Genomic DNA, 22,514 nt, shown 5'->3' with positions numbered 1-22,514 from the left:
AGATAAATTTAGTCTTCAAATCCTGGAAAGCTTGTTCCGCCTCGGTAGACCATTCAAAACGTTTGTTTTTCTTTAACAAGGCAGTGATGGGCTGGACTATTCGAGAGAATTCGGGGATAAACCTGCGGTAAAAGTTAGCGAAGCCTAACATGCTTTGCACACCTTTTACAGAGGATGGTGATGGCCATTTGAGAACTGCATCGACCTTCTTTTAATCCATACGTACTCCGCCAGGTGATAATATGAATCCCAAGAATTCAACTTCAGTCACGTTGAAAACACATTTTTCCAACTTAGCGAAAAGTTTGTGTTGACGCAATCTTTCGAGGACCATTTTCACATGTTTCGGATGTTCAGATTCCGATGAAGAATAAACGAGGATGTCGTCAATGTAAACAACAACACACACATCTATGAGCTCTCTGAGGACATCGTTCATAAAATATTGAAAGGCGGCCGGGGCATTGCAACGTCCGAAGGGCATGACCTGATATTCAAATAGCCCATACTTGGTGCGGAAGGCAGTCTTCCATTCATTGCCCTCTTTTACTCGTACCAAGTGGTAAGCTCCTCTAAGATCCAGCTTTGTATATATGCATGCTTTTCTGACTTGGTCCAGGAGTTCAGGGATCAAAGGTAACGGATATCTATTCTTAACGGTGATCTGGTTCAGGGAGCGATAATCGATACAAGTTCTAAGGTCTCCTTCCTTTTTTGGAACGAAGAACAAAGCTGAAGAAGCAGGGGACTTGGAAGGACGAATAAACCCATTCGCCAGGTATTGATCCAGGTATTGTCGAAGGTGAAGGTTCTCAGGCTCGGTGAGGGCATAAATTCTACTACAAGGAGGAGTAGATCCAGGTATCAGGTCTATCTGGCAGTCATAAGACCTATGAGGAGGGAGAGTGTTAGCCTGATCCTTCCGGAAAACATCTTGGTATTCAAGGTATTCGGGAGGTAACTGGGGAGTCTCTGAAGAAATTGCTGCCAGTGCAACACCAGGTGGAGGGTGACAAGTAGAGACACATTCTGGAAACTGGACCGTTCTTGCTCGCCAATCGATCAGAGGATTGTGTTTCTCTAACCAAGGTATTCCTAGAATAATCTGAAACTGAGGGGCCTTGATCACATCGAACACGATCTTCTCATGGTGTCCATCTTGACTTACTAGCGTCACCTCTTGAGTGGTATGCGTTACTGGCCCGGAGGCTATCTCCGTACCATCCACTGTAGTAATGACGTCCTTTACAGCCTTGGGACAAAGAGTTAGATTCATCCTCAAAACCATTTCATGATCCACATAATTGCCGATGGCACCGCTGTCGACGTAAGCTTCAATTGCATGTAATCGATCCGGATTATCAGGGCTAATGAGGACCATGGGTATCACGAAAGGCGAGGTCACGGAACTGGTTTTCACGCTCGGCAAGAGGACCTCTATTCTTGTCGGGCGAGGTCGTGTCCCTGCTCAGATTTTGTAACTTTGGTAACTGCAGCTCCTACTGCCTTCTTGGCAGGTTTCACCGGACAGTCTCGAAGAAAGTGCCCTGAGTTTCCGCAATATAGGCATAATTGCAACTGTTTTCTCCTTTCCCGCTCCTTTTGTGTTAGTGGTCCTTTCAGGCCCCCTATTTGCATGGGTTCCCCGGAGTCTACTCCTTTGGAAGGAGTTGGCGGTTTGGAAAATACTCGAGCATCAAACTTGGAACGGTCGGCCTTCCTGTTCTGCAGTCTATGATCTATTTGAACGACCAAGTCTATATAATCCGAACAGTCTTGTGGGGGATTCACTACTTGGGCTAAAACGTCTTTGAGCTCTCCACGTAGACCTCTATAAAACAGCGTAATCCTTTTGTCCTCAGGCCATTGAGTTTCCACTATTAGTCTATTGAAAGATGCAATATAAGCCAAAAGGTCTTGATTACCCTGTCGCAATGAAAGAAGCTCATTGTCCAAGGCCTGCCCCTGTGAATGTCTTGCGAACAGTTTTTCCATACGAAGCTGAAAGGCTTGAAAATTATGGAGAACCGGATCATCTTGATTAACTAGAGGGATCGACCAGTCTGCCGCATTGCCACTAAGGTACGAAAGTACAAAAGCTACTTTAGCTTGATCAGTTGGAAAGGCTGCTGGCCGGCATAAGAAGTGCAACCGGCACTGATTGATAAATACTGCAAACCTCTTTGGGTCACCAGAAAATCGTTCGGGCAGAGCCAGAGGTACATTCCCAGGTAGGTTGATCTGCACTGGATTCATAGAGGATGTTGAAGGAAGATTTGCCCCTGATGCGGGTAACGGGGTTTGTCCGGCTTGTGACTGTAGCAATTGTCTAGCAAGACCTTCTGTTCTCTCCTTGGAAATAATTAGTTCCCTTCTTAGAGCATTCGTTTCCTGACGAGCTGCATGCACATCTGCCCTTAGTTCCCCAAGTAACCGGGCTAGGTGGTCAGTATCCGAGGTTTCCATAGCGCCTGGGCGAGAGTTTTGCAATAGGGCTTTGCGTTCTGTAACGCTCACCTGATTCTCGCAGAGGCGCCGGTCTTGACTGGGCGACTACCGTATCTTCAAAGGTGATGTGTAGCACCCGGTTGGCTCTTTGGGCTGGACCTCTGTGCACTGTATGCCTGACTTCAAGAGTAAGATGTCTGCAGATAGAAAGTATGGGATTAATGAACTGGGGTTATTGGGGTGTCCCTATCTCTTTCCTTTTTTGCTCTCCTGTAGACCCCCAAAGGTTAACGCTCTCACCTTAGGTAAGTGAATGCCGAGCTCTCCATCTGCCTCGGGGCAGGGTGCTGTAACCAGTTTCTTCACTGGATCGGTAGCGCAGGCCTCTTGACTTCAGAGGACTGCTGTCCGTCGTTTACTGCACGAACGGTAAGTTTCGAGTAATTCTATTGTCTTTAAAGTCTTTAGTAATGATGTCTCTTGTTTTGCAGGTTCCGGCGATGGCGGATGACGGGCTGAAGTGAGTTGAAGATGGAGTCCGTGTGATGAATAGAAGTGCCTGGAAGCACGTAAGTAAGCGCTTGTTGCCTGCTTCACGATGCGCTCTAACTGTCTTTTATTTTGCAGGTACGAGTTCGGAGCGGCTGCAGGGTGCCGGAATATCCACAGGGTTAGATGTGGAAAGGTGTAATGGCACGTGAGTATTAAAGTTCCCCAATGTCTTTAAACGCACCTTGTTTTGTCTTTCAGATGCAGGATGCAGCGCCGAAGGCCTCCGGAGCGTGCGAAGAGTTGGTAAGCTTTTGTCTTTCAGATGCCGGAATGCAGTGTGAAGACCTCCGGAGCGCACGAAGAGTAGGTAAGCCTTTGTCTTTCAGATGCCGGAATGCTAACCTGTTCTTTCTTGTCTTTATAGGTGTTGCTGAAGACTGGATTCGGGATGGTAAGCCTTTTTCCTTAGGCCCAGGATCCGATGCAGAAGACACGATGAGCGTTCTGCTGCAGAGGATGCAGAATAACGCAAAACAAGATTCATCCACCGGGTGTGGTTTAAATAGCCTCCTGTAGTGCTTAGGTGTCTCCTTCCACAGCCACGCCTAGGTAAGAAAAGAGTTCCTGCTTTCCAGAAGAGTTCCAGTGTTCTGAATCTAGGGAGTGGCTCCTGCCCCACCCAACAGGAAAAGTAGTTCCAAACAGAAGAGGATCAGAGGCTCAGCTGGCAGGCAAGTAAGCAGCATGGTCTGCTGCAGGTAAGTCCACCCAAGCATTATGAGCCCGGCGCTTCCAGCGCTGGGACTGGGCATATTGATGAGCCTGGTGCCACTGGCGCCAGGACTGGGTCCAAAAGGTCCCAATTGGGACTGGTTGGCCCTCGGAACCTGGGTTATGGATCTGCTTCCAAGGGAGTTGGGAAAACCCTGACCTTTTGGAAGCAGAGATCATGACAGTCCTGCTTTTTGTGGGGTCTGCCTCACTGCAGCTGAGGTTGAGGGTGCGGGGACGGTATTATTGGCCTTCTTGGCTCTCTTCGTCGCAGGGGTGTTCTGGTCCTCGGGGTGTGAATCTGTGCCTGTGGTGGAGCAAAGGAGGGAGGGCGTTATTGATGGGTCTGCGAACTTTGGAATGACAATGATAGACATTATTTTGGTCAGTAGATGAGGCAGATTTCAGGCAGGGCCATGCAGGTTGTCTCCTTTTAGTGTGGAATGTGGATGCAGGTATGCGGGTGCCAGCAGTGTATACAGGGTGGTGCTCGCATGTGGCTATGGGCAGTGTGGAAATGTGTTGCATTTACACTCTAGGGCAACCTTGTGCTACACATGAATGGACTGCAGTGACTATGGCATGTCTTGTTTGAGGCACCTACCGTCATTGCCTGATGTCGGAGCTCCCCTTTCCATCCCTCCGACGCCTTCAATGGCTTCCATGCCAATCGTGGTTGCACAAATCTCCTCCCATGGTTGGAGTTTTAGTGGGGATTCCGACCCTCCACCGGTACCCAGGGCAAGGTTACGGTTCGCAGAGATGACGGCTCTGACCCGTATGCGAAGGTCGTCCCAGCGCTTCCTGCACTGCTGTGGGGTGCGGGGTACGGTCCCCACCGCGCTGACGCGCTCGGCCACCAGGGCCCAGATGGCCTTCTTTTTCCCTATCGCTGTCCTGGTCATTTCCGGGGAGAAAACGACAGATGCTTTGTCTTGCAGGGTCTCTGCAAGCATGCAGAGTTCCTCCCGGCTGAATCTTTCCTGGCGCTGGCGGCCACATGCCTTCTTAACAGCTTTAGGCATTTTTGGGTAGTTGGATGGGTAGGTGATTGGTTGGGACAGGTGTCAGGGTTGGATCTGGTGTTGTTCGGTAGGATGGCAATGGATTGTGTTTTTAAAGATGGCCGACGTGCTGTTTCCCGTTCCGGCACAATGACGTTATTTCCGGTTCTGCTTTTTACTGCCACCGCAAATTACGGTGGCCGCTAATTACGGTGGCCGCTACTTACGGTGGCGGAAGTGCACCTTGCTCACTTTACGATGCCGGTAGGGGCCTTTCCGCCATGGCGTTAATTGCATTACCGCCATGGCGTAATGTCCGTGCGCGATGGGTCGTAATGTGGCGCTCTTTACGCCATCGGCCCACGGCGTAAACGCTCATTATGCCATGGCGGTAATGACGGAAGATTACCGCCTGGGTCGTAATGAGGCCCTATGTATCCACAAAGGTCAGATTTTAGTTACAGATCTTTTGCTGGGTTTTGTGGTTTCAGTTCTTAGAGTTCCAACAACAAGACCTTTCCTCCAGTAGTAACCACCGTAAACAGCAAAGGACAGCAGGTCTGGGGGTTTTCTCCCATTCGGCCTCATCCAGAGCCGCTCCATCTTCATTGGAAAAGAGCCCAAAATGATGGTCATAAATGGTCCCACGGAATTCCAGGAGGCTTGGTGGAGCATAACAACGGATGCTTGGGTTCTCTTGGTGGCCTACAATGGTTATCGTCTTCCTCTCCCATGTATTCACCCATCACGTCCCCCTCTAGCTCAGAAAGGATCTCCATCTATCCTCACAGAGATTCCAAAACTGTTCTTTATTAAGGCAATAGAGAGGGAGTGCTTCTGGCTTTTATTCCCACCTAGTCACTGTGCCGAAACCTAACCAGGCTAGCCTGCGATCTCTCCTAGACATGCCAGAACTCAACATCTACCTCCCCAGGAGAGGTTCAAGATGATTACCCCCACACAGATCTGTTCTTCTTTGCAGCAGGGAGATCGTCTCTGTCTAGTTGATCTAAAGGATGCGTTTCTCCATATTCCGATATGGCCGCAATACTGGAAATGTCTTTGCTCCTCTATCGGGAACGATCGTTTCCAATACTGAGCCTCCCCTTTCGGTCTGAGCTTGGCTCTGAGAGTTTTTACAAAAATGTTGTCGGTGATAGCAGCCTTCCTCAGACTGCGAGGAGTCCACGTCTATCCATCTTTGGACAATTGGCTCCTTAGGTCCCATTGTCGACTATAGGCAAGTACCGAATTGCAAGCCCTATTTGAAAAACCAGAGGGTGTTTCACAACCAAGTCTCCGGGATCTCATACTCAGGTGGCCAGGGAAAGGCCATTGCTTTTGGATCCCGACCCTGAGGATCTACAAGCGAGGGGGGATAACCTGGGTAGGGGGTTCTCAGGGAGTGGGGGAAAAGGGCCCATTGGTAAGACACAGTATTCTCCTTTTTTCCACAACCCATCTAATCCCTATCCCGACGTATTTTGTGGGAAACTACAACTCCCATAATTCCTCCCCATTTTGTCTTGGCAAAGGTACTGCACCAAGGAAGATGAGGAATAAGGCTGGAGAGATTACCTCCCCTGACTTGCATTGGCCCTGTCCTGAGAAGCTCTTCCAAGGCTGATGTGGACCGGACGGTGGAAGCTGGAAGGCCAACGGGCTAATCTACAATTGAGAGGATCAAGAGGAGGCCAAGCAAGATTTTCATGCTTTCGGGAAGCCGTGAGTGTTCGAAACGTAAAGCCAAGTCAGTGGAGGAAGAAAACCTTCAGATAGCCCGGACGCGGCCCGCGGCCCTTCCAGGTGAACAATGGAGTTGGGGAGGAGCAAATGAGACCAGTAAAGGATCTTGAGCTGCAAGAAAAGATGCAAGACATTCTATTAGCATGGCCGGTGAGTTATCAAGGGGAACAAAAGTCTGGTTGATGTTAGAAAGTGACTGTAATTTTGCAAGTTGAAGGTTGCGCGTGTGCCGATAAAACACGAATGAAGAGAACTATTGTTAAGAGAGAAGAATACAAAGTAGCAAAGTGGTCCTTCGAGGTGAAATCGCACATTTTAAAGTCTCATTGAAATGTGATGAATTGTGAAAGATATTACAGCGGAGATCAAAGAAAAGAAAGTTGAACAAGTGCAAAACAAAATGTGTGAACTGTGAATATGCCAAGGAGGCAAGATTGAAATATGTGAACTGTGTATATACCAAGAAGGCAAATGCAAAATATTAGAACTGTTGAAAAAGGCAACTGAAAGGACTAAGAAATTCAAGTCCCAAGAGATACTGGAGGTGTAAGCAATAAGAAGTACAAGTACCAAAAGGCATTGGTGTTGTAAAAGACGATTGTGAATGGAACAGATACCATGAGGCATTGGGGTTACTTATGAACTTTCTAAAAGGCCAAGAAGGCAAACTAAAGAGAGTAAGAATCATAAGCACCCAGGAGTATTGGTGCCACCTGGTGATTGTTGATTGTGGAATGAAGGATTTTTGAAAGAGAGGTCGAAGTGGCCATGCAGAGGTCTGTAGAAATTCCTTGCAGTTTCGAAAGTCTTCGACAGTGGAAAAAGATACTGTAGATAAAACGTGGGGATGGGAACTCCAACAACTGTGAGAAATTGTGTGATAAAGTGAAACAAGACAGGCTCGAGCCCAGTGGAGGGGAGCCTGTGCATAACTGTGAGAAGTTGGGGAACATATGAACTGAGTATTGATGGCAAGGCGGGCAAAGCCTAAAGAAAGCGATTGAACTATTGGAAATTGAGAGCCTAAAAGTGAACTGTTGAATTGTGCCAGTAAGCCAAAGTGTGAAAGACAGAGAACTATGCAATTCACCTATCTTTTGTTTTTCTTAAAAGACTCTCTAGCCCCGTGGGTTTGAACCAGGTGAAGGGAGCAAGCACTGAAGCCGTTCTGACATTTCTTTTTGAGACACTATTTTCCTTTTGTATTTTCTTAACACATTTTGTTATTTTAAGAAGGAGGGCAAGGTTACGTTTTCTTAGTATCAGCCTTTTTATTTTGACCAGACTCACTTGGACATTTTGGTTATTGTTTGATGGTCGAGAATACTCCCATTTTCGAGTTATGGCCAGTTAGGAATTCTACCATTCCAAGCAAAACATGAATAACGGTATTCAAACGTGTATCCATTGTGTCTGTGTCTACTGCTCAATACCATGCCTTCCTTACACCTACTTCATCTTCTGTTTTGCTGTGGCTTGTCGGTCAAATAGAGGAAATACTCTATGATGGTCACTCAAGACTTGAATTTCATTGGATTTTGCTGGAACACAATGGTAGCCAGGGTTTTTGTCATGGAGGAGCTATTTTCCAAACCTGTACCCTCTTCATAAATTCGACCCACATGTCAGCATGGTGGCTCCAGAAACTGTTGGTCCAGATAGCTTCCTGCGTTCTTGCGGTTCCTTTGGCAAGGCTCAAAATGAGATGCACATAGTTGACCTTGAGACAAGCTTGCTCCCAGCCAACGGATCCCCAGTCTCACTTGATCCCAGCACGTCTGGAAATGAGGGGTGATCTCCTGTGGTGGTCCAACCAGTTCAACCTAATACAAGGGGCACACTTTGCAAATCTAATTCCTCTGGTGACCATAACTACTGACACCTCCTTACTGGGGTTGCGGGTAACATTTGGCCATCTGGAAGTATTCAATCTCTGGGCCCCAACTGAGAGGAAGCTGCACATAAAGGTTTTGGAATTGTCAGCCATTTTCTTGGCCATGAAGGCTTTTCAGTCAAGTATCAGAAACAAGGTAGTCTGTATCAGGACAAACAATGCTGTCTCGATGTTCTATGTGTAAAAACAAGGAGGAACCAAATCTTACCCTATAATCCAGCTATCACTGCAGATCTGGTAATGTGCGACTTAGAGGGGGATATGGCTTCAAGCTATCCATATAATGAGTCAGAAGAGTTTGCCAGCAGACTCCCTCAGGTGCTTTGTTACAGCCAATCATGAGTGGGAACTAAACTATGAAGTCCTCAGTGTGATGAATCCCTCAATATTGTCACTTATCCCTGGGAGGGGGACCCTTCTCATGGGGCCAGGGAAGTTAGGCCGATACCCGATAGTCCCCCTTAGGGTGGTACTCAGTGGGAGGAATCATGGGTGGGGACCCCCTCTGGGAATATCAAGGGAGAATGTCGTATGTATCCCGTCATGCAGCCAGACATGATTTACCCCACCATACAAATAGGACTAGAAACAGCCCCATCCTCTCTGTCTCCTCTATTTCCTCATACATAGCAACTATGCAGGTAAGATAGCTCAGCGGGTTGAGCGCTCGCTGCTGCGATCTGAACATGATCTGCAGGTCGCAGGATCGAATCCCGGCAAGGCCAACTCAGCCTTTCATCCTTCCGAGGTCGATAAATGAGTACCAATTTCAGTTGGGTGATACTGTATGTAAGTATGTGCTGTGTAAAGTGCTTTGGATTAAAGCGCTATATAAATAACACATCATTATCATTATATCAGGCAGATGATGCAAATGATACTGTGACGAGGAAGAGTGAATATGGATGACTCCAAATGTACTGTAACAAGGAAGAGCAGGACAATGAAGAGCCCTATACAGAACTGATGTGAACATACTAGCAATTGGAAGCTAGAAAACCAATCTGCCATAAAAACTAATGAGGGATTCTCCCCGAGGTCAGTCCTGCCCCAGAACATCTTCTTGCTGGGGAGCAGAGCAACACGGAGAGGACGCACTGCAGGCCTGAATGCCTGCAGCACGAAGGCAGGGCCAAGAAAGCATAGAAGAGCAACGACCTACCTGATTGTTGGGGAACCTGACATCCGGTGGCAGAAAGTTAGCCATCCGAGCGGTCCAGGTGAGACCTGACGTATGGGGAGAAACCAGTGGGGTGGAGCTGCTGAAAGCTGAAGGAAGACCACGAGAGCCCAGGGGAAGCCACAGAAGTTTACCAGTGCTGCCGAGGGCTGGAACCCTTGCGGACCAAGTGGAAAGGTATGTGGAGGGGAACAAAGAGAGAGACCAGTTTAGAGCAATGGGGTTGAGAGAGCACCCTACAGAGACTCGAAGAGAGGCCTGGCAGGATAGTGGACCGGGCCTAGTTAAGAAACATTACAAAGCTGAAAGACCCGAACCTTGAGAAACCAACGGAACTGTACATACGAGACAAGGTCTGGCAGGTTAGTGAACCGGGCTTAAGAAACATACCCAACAGAGCTGAGAAAGGGGTCTGGGACCCACCCAAGTCATGAGAAGTCCAGGGGAAGAAATCCTTTGGCACAAGTCATTAGATTTCCAGGGGAAGAGATCCTTTGACACAAGTCACAAGAAGTCCAGGGGAAGAGATCCTTTGGCACAAGTCATGAGATGTCCAGGGGAAGAGATCCTTTGGCACAAGTCGTGAGATGTCGAGGGGTAGAGATCCTTTGGCACAAGTCACAAGAAGTCCAGGGGAAGAGATCCTTTGGCACAAGTCACGAGAAGCTCGGGGGGGAGAGCTCCTTTGGCACACGTTGCAAGAAGATCAGAGGAAGGAAGATATATCCTTTGGCAGAGGGTTGAACAATAATAATGCTTGGGGAAGGGAAATGCCTTCCCAATCTTGTTTCTGAACTTGGAACATTGATAAATCATGAGAAGGACTGGAGAGAGAAAGACCTCTTCCCCCAATGCGGTAAACAACACAATACAGCCTAGCGACGGCTTGGAAAAGAAGGATATTCCCCCATCATTTTGAACTGCCCGAAGTCATCATGTTAGAAGCAGGGTGTAGTTTAGTTATAAGTTTTCTTTTGAAGAGTAAGGGACAGAAATAGGTTTGGGACATAGGACAGTGGACTATATACTTTGACGGGCATTCTGAGGTTATCCTTAGTTCGGTTGAGACAGGGAAACCCCTCTTAGTTTTTGGGATACGTAGGGCTTTTCTTTACTTTCTATTCAATAAATATCTGTACCAACAAACATGCCACCATTGTGTTCCCGCGTCTACTTCTGCACCCGTACATCAGGCCGATTTTTTGCGAATGGAAAACTCCTCTGATAGACCTATTTGCAACACACAACTACAACAAGCTCCCCTTGTATGCTTCCTGGGAAGGTCTGGGCCCAGGCTCTCCTGGAGATGTTCTAGGTATTTTCTGAAACGACATGTCAGCGCTAGCCTTTCCACCACTGCCTCTAATTCATTGGGCACTTCTGAAACTGAGTGAAGCAGTGAATTGTGTGGTGCTGTGTAATAGCGCCATGGTAGCCAGCCAGGTTCTAGTTCCTTGACTTGACAAGCCTCTCAGTCCATTCTCCAATTTGTCTGATCAATCAATAAACTTGATGGGCTTGGCAATTAGATTGTTTGCTCACTTGGACTTCTTGGAGGACAATCTTTACATCATACAGGCAGCGCATTAACCATCTACGTGTGCCCATTGTAAGAGCAAATCGCTCTGCTTTTTCCACTTGCACCTGGGCAAAGGTATCAACCCTTTTTCATCTTCTATAGATAATATTCTTTCTTTCATAACGGAATTGGCAGTCAAATTAATTCAGATATATTCTTGTCTGACGTACCTGTCGGATATTGAAGCCTATTGGACTTCTAATTCTTGTTCTTACATCTTGTCAAATCTAGTGGTAAAGTGCTATTTTGAGTGGCTCCTTTATTTGTACTCGCCCGTTAATAATAATAATAATTTTGCATTTATATAGCACTATGAACCCTCCGATATCCTAGTGCTGCTTATTATTACCCACAGTGTGTGGTGCTCATTTATTGACCTCAGCAGGATGAAAGGCTGAGTTTGGCCCTGCCGGGATACGAACCTGTGGTAGCAAGCTCTGCATGGATGTCAAAGCGAGCACTCTACTCTGCTGTGCCACTTGGCTGGCCGCCTTATACCTCCTCATACCTAATGGGATCTTAATCTCCCCACTCCCCCAGCACTTGCACGCTCTCCATTCCGAACTGCACTTCCTTTCCCTCCTTAGCATTATCTCAATCCTCACTGACTGGCACTTCCGCCTCCACTCCTCTCCCCTGCACTTCTTGTTACTGGACTTGCACAATCCAAATGTCACGAGGCCTAGTAGGACCGTTTTACTATTCTTCATCTGCACCCCCTTCTGTCTTGTTGCGCCTTGAAACAACATTTGCTGTATAGGCGCAATATAAATCTCCAGTAAATAAATATAAATGTCGTGCTCAACACGTTGTGCCATAAACCTTTTGAGCCCATGGCCAACATTGATCTTCAATTACTGTCTTGGAAGGTGGCCTGCCTGGTCACCATCACCTCAGCAAGAAGGATTAGCGAGGCACATTGCATCGAAGAGCACTTTATGTCTTTTCACAAGGATAAAGTGATTCTTATGAACACATACTTCTTTCCTGCCTAATGTGGTAACAGATTATTATATAAACCAAACTGGATGCGAGAAGGGCTCTTACATTCTACCTGGATAGGTCAAAGAACTTTAGAACATCCTCAAACTTGTTTGGAACATCCGGGAACTCAAGGAAAGGGGTTCAAGCTTCTAAAGCTACCATTTCATGTTGGATTTTTTCCTGCATTGCGGAAGCTCAAAATGTTCAGGGGCTACCCGCACCAAAGGGTCACCATGAACATCGGGTGTGAGCGAAGGCTGCATAAGTGGCCTGTTCAAAATATGTCACCTGGGAGCCCATTGCTAAGGCAGCCATATGGTCCTCTCCATCGGCTTTTTGCAAACACTACTGTCTTGATCTTAGTTCCAGAGTTCTCAGAAATCTCTTTAAGTAGGGAGTGTTTATCCATCCACCCATTAATAGTTCTCCAGTGCTTGGAAATCTACCATAAATATGGAAGAAAGGGGACGGGATGTAGGAGTAAGAAAAACATACTTAGCATAGTGACTAATGTACTCTCAGTCCAGAGCCCCCATTCCACATATGCCTGCTGCCCCCACTAAAAAATATCCTTTAGTTGCTAAATTGTATACCGACCCTAGCGATTGAAAAAGACTGAAGAGCGGGACCCAGGAAGGCAGAGCTGCACCTGTTTGCACTCTGGCCCTCATGTAAAAAAACGACCAACATTTTTTGGTGCTACAAAAATATTCGCTGGTCCGGTCCCGATGAACAGAAAATCCCATAAGTATGTAGAAAAAGGGACTCTGGGCTAGGAGTATGTTAGTCACAATGGTGAGTAACTTTTTCTTTCTTCCTCAAAGGTTAGTTTCACCTGAATAAGGAGACCTCCCCTCCTTCTAACCCTTTCTTGGAGGTAGAACGGATCCTCCATTGCTTGGATGTGAGAACTTTGGACTCCCCTCTTGTTAACATCTTTTTAGTGCTATATGGCAGCACTTCCAGTGGCCAGTTGGCAACCGAGGCGGGTGTTGTTCATTGGGGAGTCTCCTGCATTTTGAAGAGTGATAAACTCCAGAATCTTTCTCCTCCAAAGGGCCTGCATACGGTGAGGGTCAAGGCAGCTTCTGGGCCTTCCAAAGCCACGTCCTTTGAGACGTCATTGCCAAAGTGGCTAAATGGTCCTCACCCCCTGCATTCTGCAAACACTAGTCTTATGGAGTGGCATTTCTCAGCAGATGCCCTATTCTTCCACGCATTGCTTTAGAACTTGTTTGGCTAAATCAGGCTAGGTCCTCCACCCCTCCAGTGTATCTTGCCTGGCAGTCTCCATAGAGCACAACAGTAGGGGGACGGGTCATAGGAGTAAGTAAAAGTTAATCGCCATAGTGACTACATTAATCATAGTTTATGGTCCCCCTATATGTACTCCCACCCTTTCTGTTTTTAGGAAAGATTTTCTTTTTGCAGCTTTTGCTCAATAGACATCTATTGAACCCCAACCGTTTGCTGTTACTTTGAACCTGTTTGACCGTTGGAGGCAATTGAAGCCATTTTACTACTTTCCTTGCTATGTTCATCTGCTTTGGGAGCTCTGATCAGTTCCTATAACTATCAGTGGAGGGGAACAGTTCTAGCACTATGCCTTGTGGAACTTGACACTTTGCATCAACCGTTATCCTAAGGCTTGTACTTATCACAATCGCCACACCCATTCATTGACACCCAAGGTAGGACTTGCATGGCCAAAGCATTTACTCCTACCAGGAATGACATAGCATTTGAAGCCTGAAAATAATCCTCAATTCCATTTGCGGAATCAATCTTTCCAAAACCAAGCCTTTTTATGCAAATAACATGTTCCAACATCTGTGGAAAACAAAGGAACATGTGCACCGAGTAAGGCAGTTAACATTTGGTGAGATAGACTGGACCCTCTGGCCCTGATTTGAAGCCGAAATAAACACAATGGATAATATAAAAAAGGTGCAAAAAAGGTAGCAGGCGCCCTCTCTAGATGGAACATGGCTTGATAACCTGTTCTGTGGTTTTTTCCCACTTTGGGAGTCGCCAGCCATCGCTTTTTGCTCACTGTAGTTTTCACAAAGGAGGATTATCCATTTGCATATCAGTATTTGTCCCTCCCACAAGGGCAGTCCAGCACCAAAATGCCAGGCCAACCTCCTTTGAACAAGAGTACCAACAGCAACCCCATACACGTGTTTCAGCCTTGTTGGGCCTCATCAGTGAGGTGCAGCTGTGCTTCTTTGAGTATAGAGAGGAAGGGGTCCACGTCTGGTTTCCCCCAGGTAATTTAGGGTGACCAACCCCAAGTTCCTTTCAAACATACAAAAAAGGTAGCAGGCGTCCTTCTCTAGATAGAACATGACATGATAACCTGTTCTCTGGTTTATTCCCACTTCGAGAGTCTGCAGCCATCGCTTTTTGCTCACTGTACTTTTCACAAAAGAGGAATATCCATTTGCATATCAGTCTTTGTCCTGCCCACAAGGGCAGTCCAGCACGAAATGCCAGGCAAACCTCCTTTGAACAAGAGTACCAACAGCAACCCCATACACGTGTTTCAGCCTTGTTGGGCCTCATCAGTGAGGTGGAGCTGTTCCTTTCTGAGTACCTTTTTTGCACAATAGATAATATCATTGTAAACTTATTAAACTCTCAATCAGAGCCTCGTAGTCAGGGCGGTTCAGAGTCCACACTTCTTTCTCTCTTGTCCGCTGATGCTTGCTGTCTCCTTCTCTTGTGGCTCCCACAGTTGTCTGCTTGTGCTCAGCTGGACTGTGAGGGTGGATAGCAGGGCACTTGCGGCCCACTGGAAACCCCAGAAACGTTGGTGCAGCTTCAAATGTGGAAAACAAATGCCTCACTTTGTCCAGTGAGAAGATTATTTTAAAAGGTAACCATTGATGATATAGGCTCTGTCTTTGATGGAGGCACACCATTATCGGCCTCATTTTGCATTGATTCTGAATGTTCATGGGAGAGGTCCTGATGGATGTATCACTTGGCCTCGCTAAAATCTTGTGATAATATGTTTTCCTTTGCTTAAAATAAGTGCACCCTAGACGAAACCTATGGGGTTAATCCCTTGCATTGTTGAAAATTGAAAAAGACTCTGAGAGTTATGTCCAGAGTGAAATTGGATGCATTTTCAGTCCCTAATACTTTGCAGGACAAGGCATGTACATATTCGTCCAGGTTCCCATTGGCCACATCTTTCAGAAATCCCATAATCTGAATATTTTACTGCCTAGAATGATATTCATAGTCCTCCATCATATCTGCTGGGACAGAATGTTTTTCCCTAAGCATCTGGACCTGTAGCACAAGGAGCGATTGCTGATATGCCTGATCACAGAGTCAGTCTTTTGCGCCAGTCCTCCAAAAGTCCTTGGTGGTCCCCTTGTAATGAGTGGGTAGCCCATTCCAGTCCTGCACAGTTCCACACTTTTCCCACCCACTCATATTCCTTTGGAGGATCCTTTGACTTCCATGTTCGTGCCACCCCCAACACCCCTGCCATCATGAATATCACATAAATGTTACGCTCCGCTCTGGAGGGCAATTCCTCCAATTGTCCCCCTATGCCCAAGGTTTCCAGCCCTCTGTTGCCTCCTTCCTTCAGGCCCATTGCTTCTCCCAGCGCTTCTCATACTACCTCCAGTAATCTTCAATAACAGGGCAGTCCCACTAGATGTGACTCCAGGTCCCCACCATTCCACACTGTCTTCCGCATAAATTAGATACTGCGGGATAGAATTGGTGTATTTTATCTGGACTCTTGGCCCATATCCCCTTGCCAAGATGTCATAAATCTCCTATCCCCTGATTCCTCGCCCTGTTTGATAAGGGTGTATAGTGCACCCACTAGGTGTTTGTCTCCCACTTCAGTCACTAAATATTTCTCGAAGGGGGGTTAGGCAGTGAGTCGCTGCTTCCCTCATGAACGGTTGCATTAGCCAGTGCCTTATTTGGAACTAGTCTGCTGCTACGCTCTGTCTACTCTCCTGCCGTCCTAGGCTTCTAACAAGGCTTATCCATTGGAGCCCGCTAACACCGCTAAGTCGGCAAGAGGAAGCTACGGAACATTTGCTGCACACATAACACGGACTTCTCACTGGACAAGTAAATACTTAATTGCTTTTTTTGCCCACGCCCTTTTTTCTTTCTTTTTCTCACGTGCTGAACTGACTCTTTCTGGGACTATTGTGCAGGGACTACTGTTTGCGGCCTACATTTGTAATGTTCTTTTTTTTCGTAGCGTTCTCAACGCTGTGGCCCCTCCCTCTTCATCTCTCCGTCCACATGCCGATTAAACAGCCCGGCTACCCACACGCACACCCGGAAAAGGCACGATAGTGGCTGTTTGGCTGTTCGGCGTCTAAGGCGATGGGGGAAGGGGGAAAGGGGACACTCATTATCCATCCTGAGTCTGGCAAGTAAGTTCTTGATTGCGCAAAGGCACATGTTTGATTCTCATCACAGTAATGCTTAATACCTTTCTTTACGGACACTGGTAACGAATCAATAGATTGAACTTGTGGAGGACCCATCAGTATATATATGGTCGTGCTGTAACAGACTGCACGCTTCTTACATTCTCTAGAAAGGTCGGTTGTGTGTGTAAATGCTGGCACATTTCTGTATCTCTTTTTCTTTTATTTACATGTACATGTAGCAATCCCGGATGCGGTTTACAGACCCTGTCCTGCATACTGCGAACCGTGCTATTCATGTAAATCGAGCTGCAAACAAATACAACTAATTGCATTTTTGAAAGGGATTATCCACTGCCATAAATTAATGGAAGGGTGTTTCTCATAGATTTCTACCCACCACTACTCCGTGTAGTCTACGAAAATTGTCACTTTAGGGGAATTATGGCCACTCAGCTTAGAAGCGGTAAAGTATGTAAATTGCCTGCAGCTGCTTCGCTTCATACACCACTTTATCACTCCTTATTAAATAAGTCCCCAACAACAAACATGGATGTTAGTGACGCATTATGTAATTCTGAACCAAATATCCCGGCCTCTCAAGAGAAAACGCCCGTAAGTCTCTTAGAAATTCAAACAGGAAAACTGGTGATCTTACAAGAAGTGGAATTTGCCTATATGCATTCTCAACTTCAAGCGTAAATTACACTTCCCTGAGTTGATGACGATGAATCAAAGTCCACCTCTCACAAACTCGCACAAGAAAACTGGCCCTTTTCACACACCAGTTTCCTAAGTGTTTGTGAAGACCCCCCTCCTTCAATCACGGCTGTCACAAACATGGATCTACCACATGGCAACATCGTGGACGTTTCCATGATGGCGCCAGCTGTAAAGTCTGAGCTTGGTAAACGCACTAGATTTTCCCTGGGTCCTTCGATCACCGTAAATGCTAATTGAAATGGTGTCGACAACGTACATCTGTTCAATACTCTACATGCAGATCATAGACTGTTCTCTAACAAGATGCATGGCCCCAGGGATAATATCCCCTGGCCCTCTGCACCTCTTTTTGATTGTCCCCAACTGGACTTTGTTTCCAACCAGATTGGTCATGATGACTCATCACAACCACTGGAACCCTTATTGAGCTCTGCCTTGGAGTAACAGCCCCCTTTTGCCACACAGGTAGCCTCACCCATTGTTTCCCTAACAGATTCCCCATCCCTGAAAGGGAATGAACATTTTGAAAATGTGCTCCCGGCCCTGTCTAGAATCTTAAATCTACTAGATAAAGGACATGAGCTTATGCATCTTGAAATCAGAGACCATAAGCATATCTCATAACTGAAAGGCTTCCTGCTTGGAAGAGTGACTGGTTCTGAAAAATATGAGCCCAGAGATCCCTCAACAAATTAAAATCCGACCCGATCCCAAGGCTCCCAAACCCCTGATATGAACGAGATCCTGTTGCATCTGCCCAAATATAATGGGGCAAATGATGCTCTTGCCCCTAAACACACATATGCAGGGGTCCTAATGTCTAGCTGTCCAATGGCTCACCCATTGAAACAAATTGACTTGGGGATAATGTTGGAACACATGGTGTCCATATCTGATAAAGTGATGCACCTTGACCAAGGCCTTTCTAACCTCACAACTACCATCTCTCTATTCTCAAACTCCAGGGATATTGGATTAGCTCCTGGTGTAGAAGGTTCATTGAATGATTCTCCTGATAGCCCGACAGCCTTAACTAATATCATAGATACTGAGAAGGGTAAAAAAGATGGGGACGGATCAATTACTCCAGATCCTATTCGTGAAGGCTCCATGCAATCGCAAGGGGGATTCCTATCCCGCCGCCAGAAACGCCTTGTTCAGAAGGCCAGAAAAAGACATGCTCCTAAAAATCTAAAAGCTAATTCTTCACACACAAAAAATTCAAATAACATATCAACAGAAGTCGCTATTTCGGGCTTACACCAGTTGGGTGAAGAGAGTTGAAGGGCCATTCACCTCCAGATACCAACTCCAATGCTAATCCTGAAGTTAAACCTACAAACTCAAAAAAAATGAATAAAAGAAATAAAAATACTTCTCAGGATAACCACATTTCCGCAAATAGAACCATTACTTCCGATAATCTATCACAAGATGCAATCAAAATAAATGAATTTAAAGAAAGTAAACAAGCCCAGCTCTCTACATTCTATAAAGTTATTGAAAAAACCACCACAAGGCAAGCATTGACAGGACCCATTACAACTTTTACTCCAGGACCTGTCACCGTCAATATGTTCACGCAACCCATTGAAATAGAGTCTGGGAGTATCCTTGTTGCTAGTAAGTCCTACCCGGCAATTACTTCCAACTCTGAGGCCTTAGCTCCCCAAAATGATTGTCCTCCCCCGAACCTAGCTCCCGTTGTGGCACCTTTGGCTTCGGGTTCTCCCATTGATAATTCTAAACTGACTACCCTGGACCTGGACAAACACCAAACTACTAAGGCCCTGGCAAATCTGATAAAAGCGACTATGCTGGAGATTCTACCAGGTCTGTACACTTCTAATAATGTCATGAATCATATGCACTCTGCCTCAAAACTTCTTCTCTACCCCCGCGACTTGAAGCTGGGGGGGATAAATCTTGCATAGAAACTGAGACAGTATCTGATATATATTCAACTTCTGATCGGGTAAAGGGAGATGCGACAAACAATCGGGCTCATGGGAGTCACCCTCCCGGACCAAGGGAGAATGAACCAGGGGAAGGGGACTTTACTACAGATGATGGGATTATATCTCCTAAACACATAAACAATAGTGATATGTACAATGTTGAATGGCGCAAAACTGCTCACCCAGACTTCCCTAGTATTCTTCTTTACAATCTTTGTGATGTTGGAGGGCCCCATTCTTTCCATTGTGCTTGTGTCTTGTCCTTGTTGAATGAAATCCCACGATTGGAGATTAATCCAGGAATCATGGATGACCTCCCCAATTCATTTAGATGGCTTTGACTCGAGGCAGACCATCAGGGGGCCTTATAATTGCAATTAGAAACACTGTAGGAACCAGGAACCTTGATTCTTTAGACATAATTATTGGAGCCATGATGGTGCTTCTGGTGATCCTTATTCAGAATTTTCCCTCTCATGTTCTGGTTATTAACATTTACTGTAATCCGGATGCAGACTTGGAAAACTTGATACGCCAGATGAATGCCTGTCTGACTAGTATGATGATTAAATAGAAAGGCTTGCACGTTATAGTGGCAGGTGATTTTAATGCCAAAATGAAACATGGAATTGGCTCGACTAAAAACCTGAGCTCTATTACGCCTCGAAATTCAATTAATGGACAGACTATTGAATGAGCACCTTGTGGTTCGACCAGAAAAGTAGTTTGTGGCCATATCTGGCGTAATTTGATCAAATATTGGGGTCTTTCTCATGTAAATACCTTATTTAATTCATCAGCCGATATTTGCACATGCACCAATGGATCCAAAACGTCCTGTATAGATCATGTATTCATGTCAAAGAAAATGTTGGACGCATGCGTAAAGTTTTCTGTGGTGGAATCTAATCTCAGCAACCACAAATTCTTGGAAATGACAGTGATATGGGCTTTAAAATATACCGAATTTGGGAAATTGGTCAAACGTATGATAATTAACCCTAGTGGCAATCGAATTACATGGCACCAGGGTAACGTGAACAAGCTAACCACCACTTTTCTACATGAACATCAAACTAATCCCTGGATAAAAAGACACTACCTGTTTCGTGTTGACTCTTTTCCTGAATACTTAAATTCAATGCTAGAACACTCTATTAAAGAGACTGGCAAGTCTATTCCTCATGCCCCTCGACCACATGTATATCATCCACTAGTCAGACACAGAAAAATTGGACCAATCGAAATATTAGAAGGTTTCTGAACACCAATATGGCATGGTCACTAAAACAGAAATAAATTTCATTGCTAAAACAGAAAATGAAAAATTGTCTGAGGAACCACAAAGTAAATATGCTTCAAGCAGACAATGAAGCAATGTTGACGGCCCTAAGAGAGAATTCTGGGCGTCAATTTTGGCCCTTAATAAATCATCTGGAATGTACTCGGGTAGCAACTCAGTCAAACTGTATTATGGAAAATACATGCGTGGCTCATTTCACCTCTTTATATGAAGTCAGAGCCGCAAGGCTGGAGGGCTTGAAGATTGTAAAAGCCCATTCCTGGCTTTGTAACTTCACTATCTCTGATATAGAGAATCATATCAAATCCTCTAGCTCATCAAGGGTTGCTGGCCCGAATGGGCTGACAAATATTTCACTAAAGGCCAATCCAGATGTATGGGTGAAAGCGCCTTTTCTGTTATTCTCAGACATAAAAATAACTCAAACAATTCCCATTTCTTGGAATATCTTGTATATTATTCCCATCTATAAGAAAGGGGATAGACAGCTACCCGCTAACTATCGCCCTATCGCTATTATGGATGCGGAATCGAAGATGTTCGCTGGACTAGTACCTAAACATGTAGTTGAATGGACAGTCTTGCAATCTTTTATCTAACAACCAATTTAGCTTTCGTAAAGGAATGGGAACCGGAATTTGAGGCCTACTATTTACCCTTCTTCTGGAAAAGGCTTGTAAACCCTCAGCTCCCCCCATTTATATGGCTGCAGTCGACTTTTCTTTAGCTTTTGACAAAGTAGATCTAGCCCTGTTGTGGAAAAAGCTTCTCCTTCTTGGGATGCCGTGGGACATCCTAACCATATTAATTAATCTCCACAAGGGCTCATTAATCCAGGTACTACTAAATCTACAGGAAAATCTATCGAGCCTAATAAAAATTGCAACCGGTCTACGTCAAGGTTGCTTAATACCCCCAACACTTTTTAACCTATACGTGTCGGATGCTTGGAAGATCCTGGAAGTCAAATCTCTTATTTCCCCCAAAATGGAGGGTACCAATATCAACTGGTGTGCTTATGCAGACGACTTCTTGTTAATAGATGGCACTCCTATAGGCCTCCAGCGAAAGCTGACTGCTTTTGAAATATACATTAAAGAAAATGGTCTAATAATAAATGGAAAAAAGACAGTTCTAATGTGTTTAACTAATCCAAAAAAAAGAGTCTAATTTAGATGGGTATTAAACGATCATATCCTCCTCAGAACCAGATCAATGCATTATCTGGGCTTCCCGCATTTCACTCTAGTAAGAAACATCTGTACTGGAATTGCATTCTAGACAGACTTCCTAATTTGATACCGCAGATGAAGAAGGTGGCACACAAGTACTGCAAATATTCTCTGACCCCTTAATTGAAATTTTATAAATTACTGATTTATGGATTAGAGATCTTGCCTTTTTATTCTCCTCTATTCTTGAGGAAACTCGAATGCAAAATTTGGCGCAAGGTAGTTTACTATCTACCCAAGTGTGTGCCCCTAGATGCCCTACAATTTGAGTTGGGAATGCAATGCATGATTCAATGGAGAAGAATGGCACTTAACAAAAATGTGTTCATGGCTTACCATAAAAACTTCTATGCTGAACTAGGGGCTAAATTGAAAAGGGGTTGTTCTGAGTCTTGCTGGCTATTGTCTCTACATATAGATTGTCTTAAAGCACGAGAGGAAATCGGCTTAACTCACACTACCCTTATGTCCAATCCGATCAGAGCTAAGTGACTCATACAGTACCATGACTGGACCCTTACTATGGACAGTGTACGAGCATCTAAGATCTACCATCATCTTGTCCCTCACGGGAAACTTATGGGAACTCCCGAATCATACCTATTCAAATTCTCTGACTACATCTGGCGTATTGCTTACATAAGATTTCGGTTTAATGTGTTATTGACAGGGGAGATAAAATAAATTAGACATGGTGAAAAAGGAAAACATATCCTCTGTTGCTTCTGCAAAAGTCCCTCCGTAATAGAAACCTTGAGGCACCTCTTGCTAGAATGTGATAC

The sequence above is a fragment of the Ambystoma mexicanum genome, chromosome 5p, assembly GCF_040938575.1.
Source record: "Ambystoma mexicanum isolate Mex_15411 chromosome 5p, UKY_AmexF1_1, whole genome shotgun sequence".
NCBI classification, from domain to species: Eukaryota; Metazoa; Chordata; class Amphibia; order Caudata; family Ambystomatidae; genus Ambystoma; species Ambystoma mexicanum.
Note: the sequence above shows the minus strand (reverse complement) of the source record.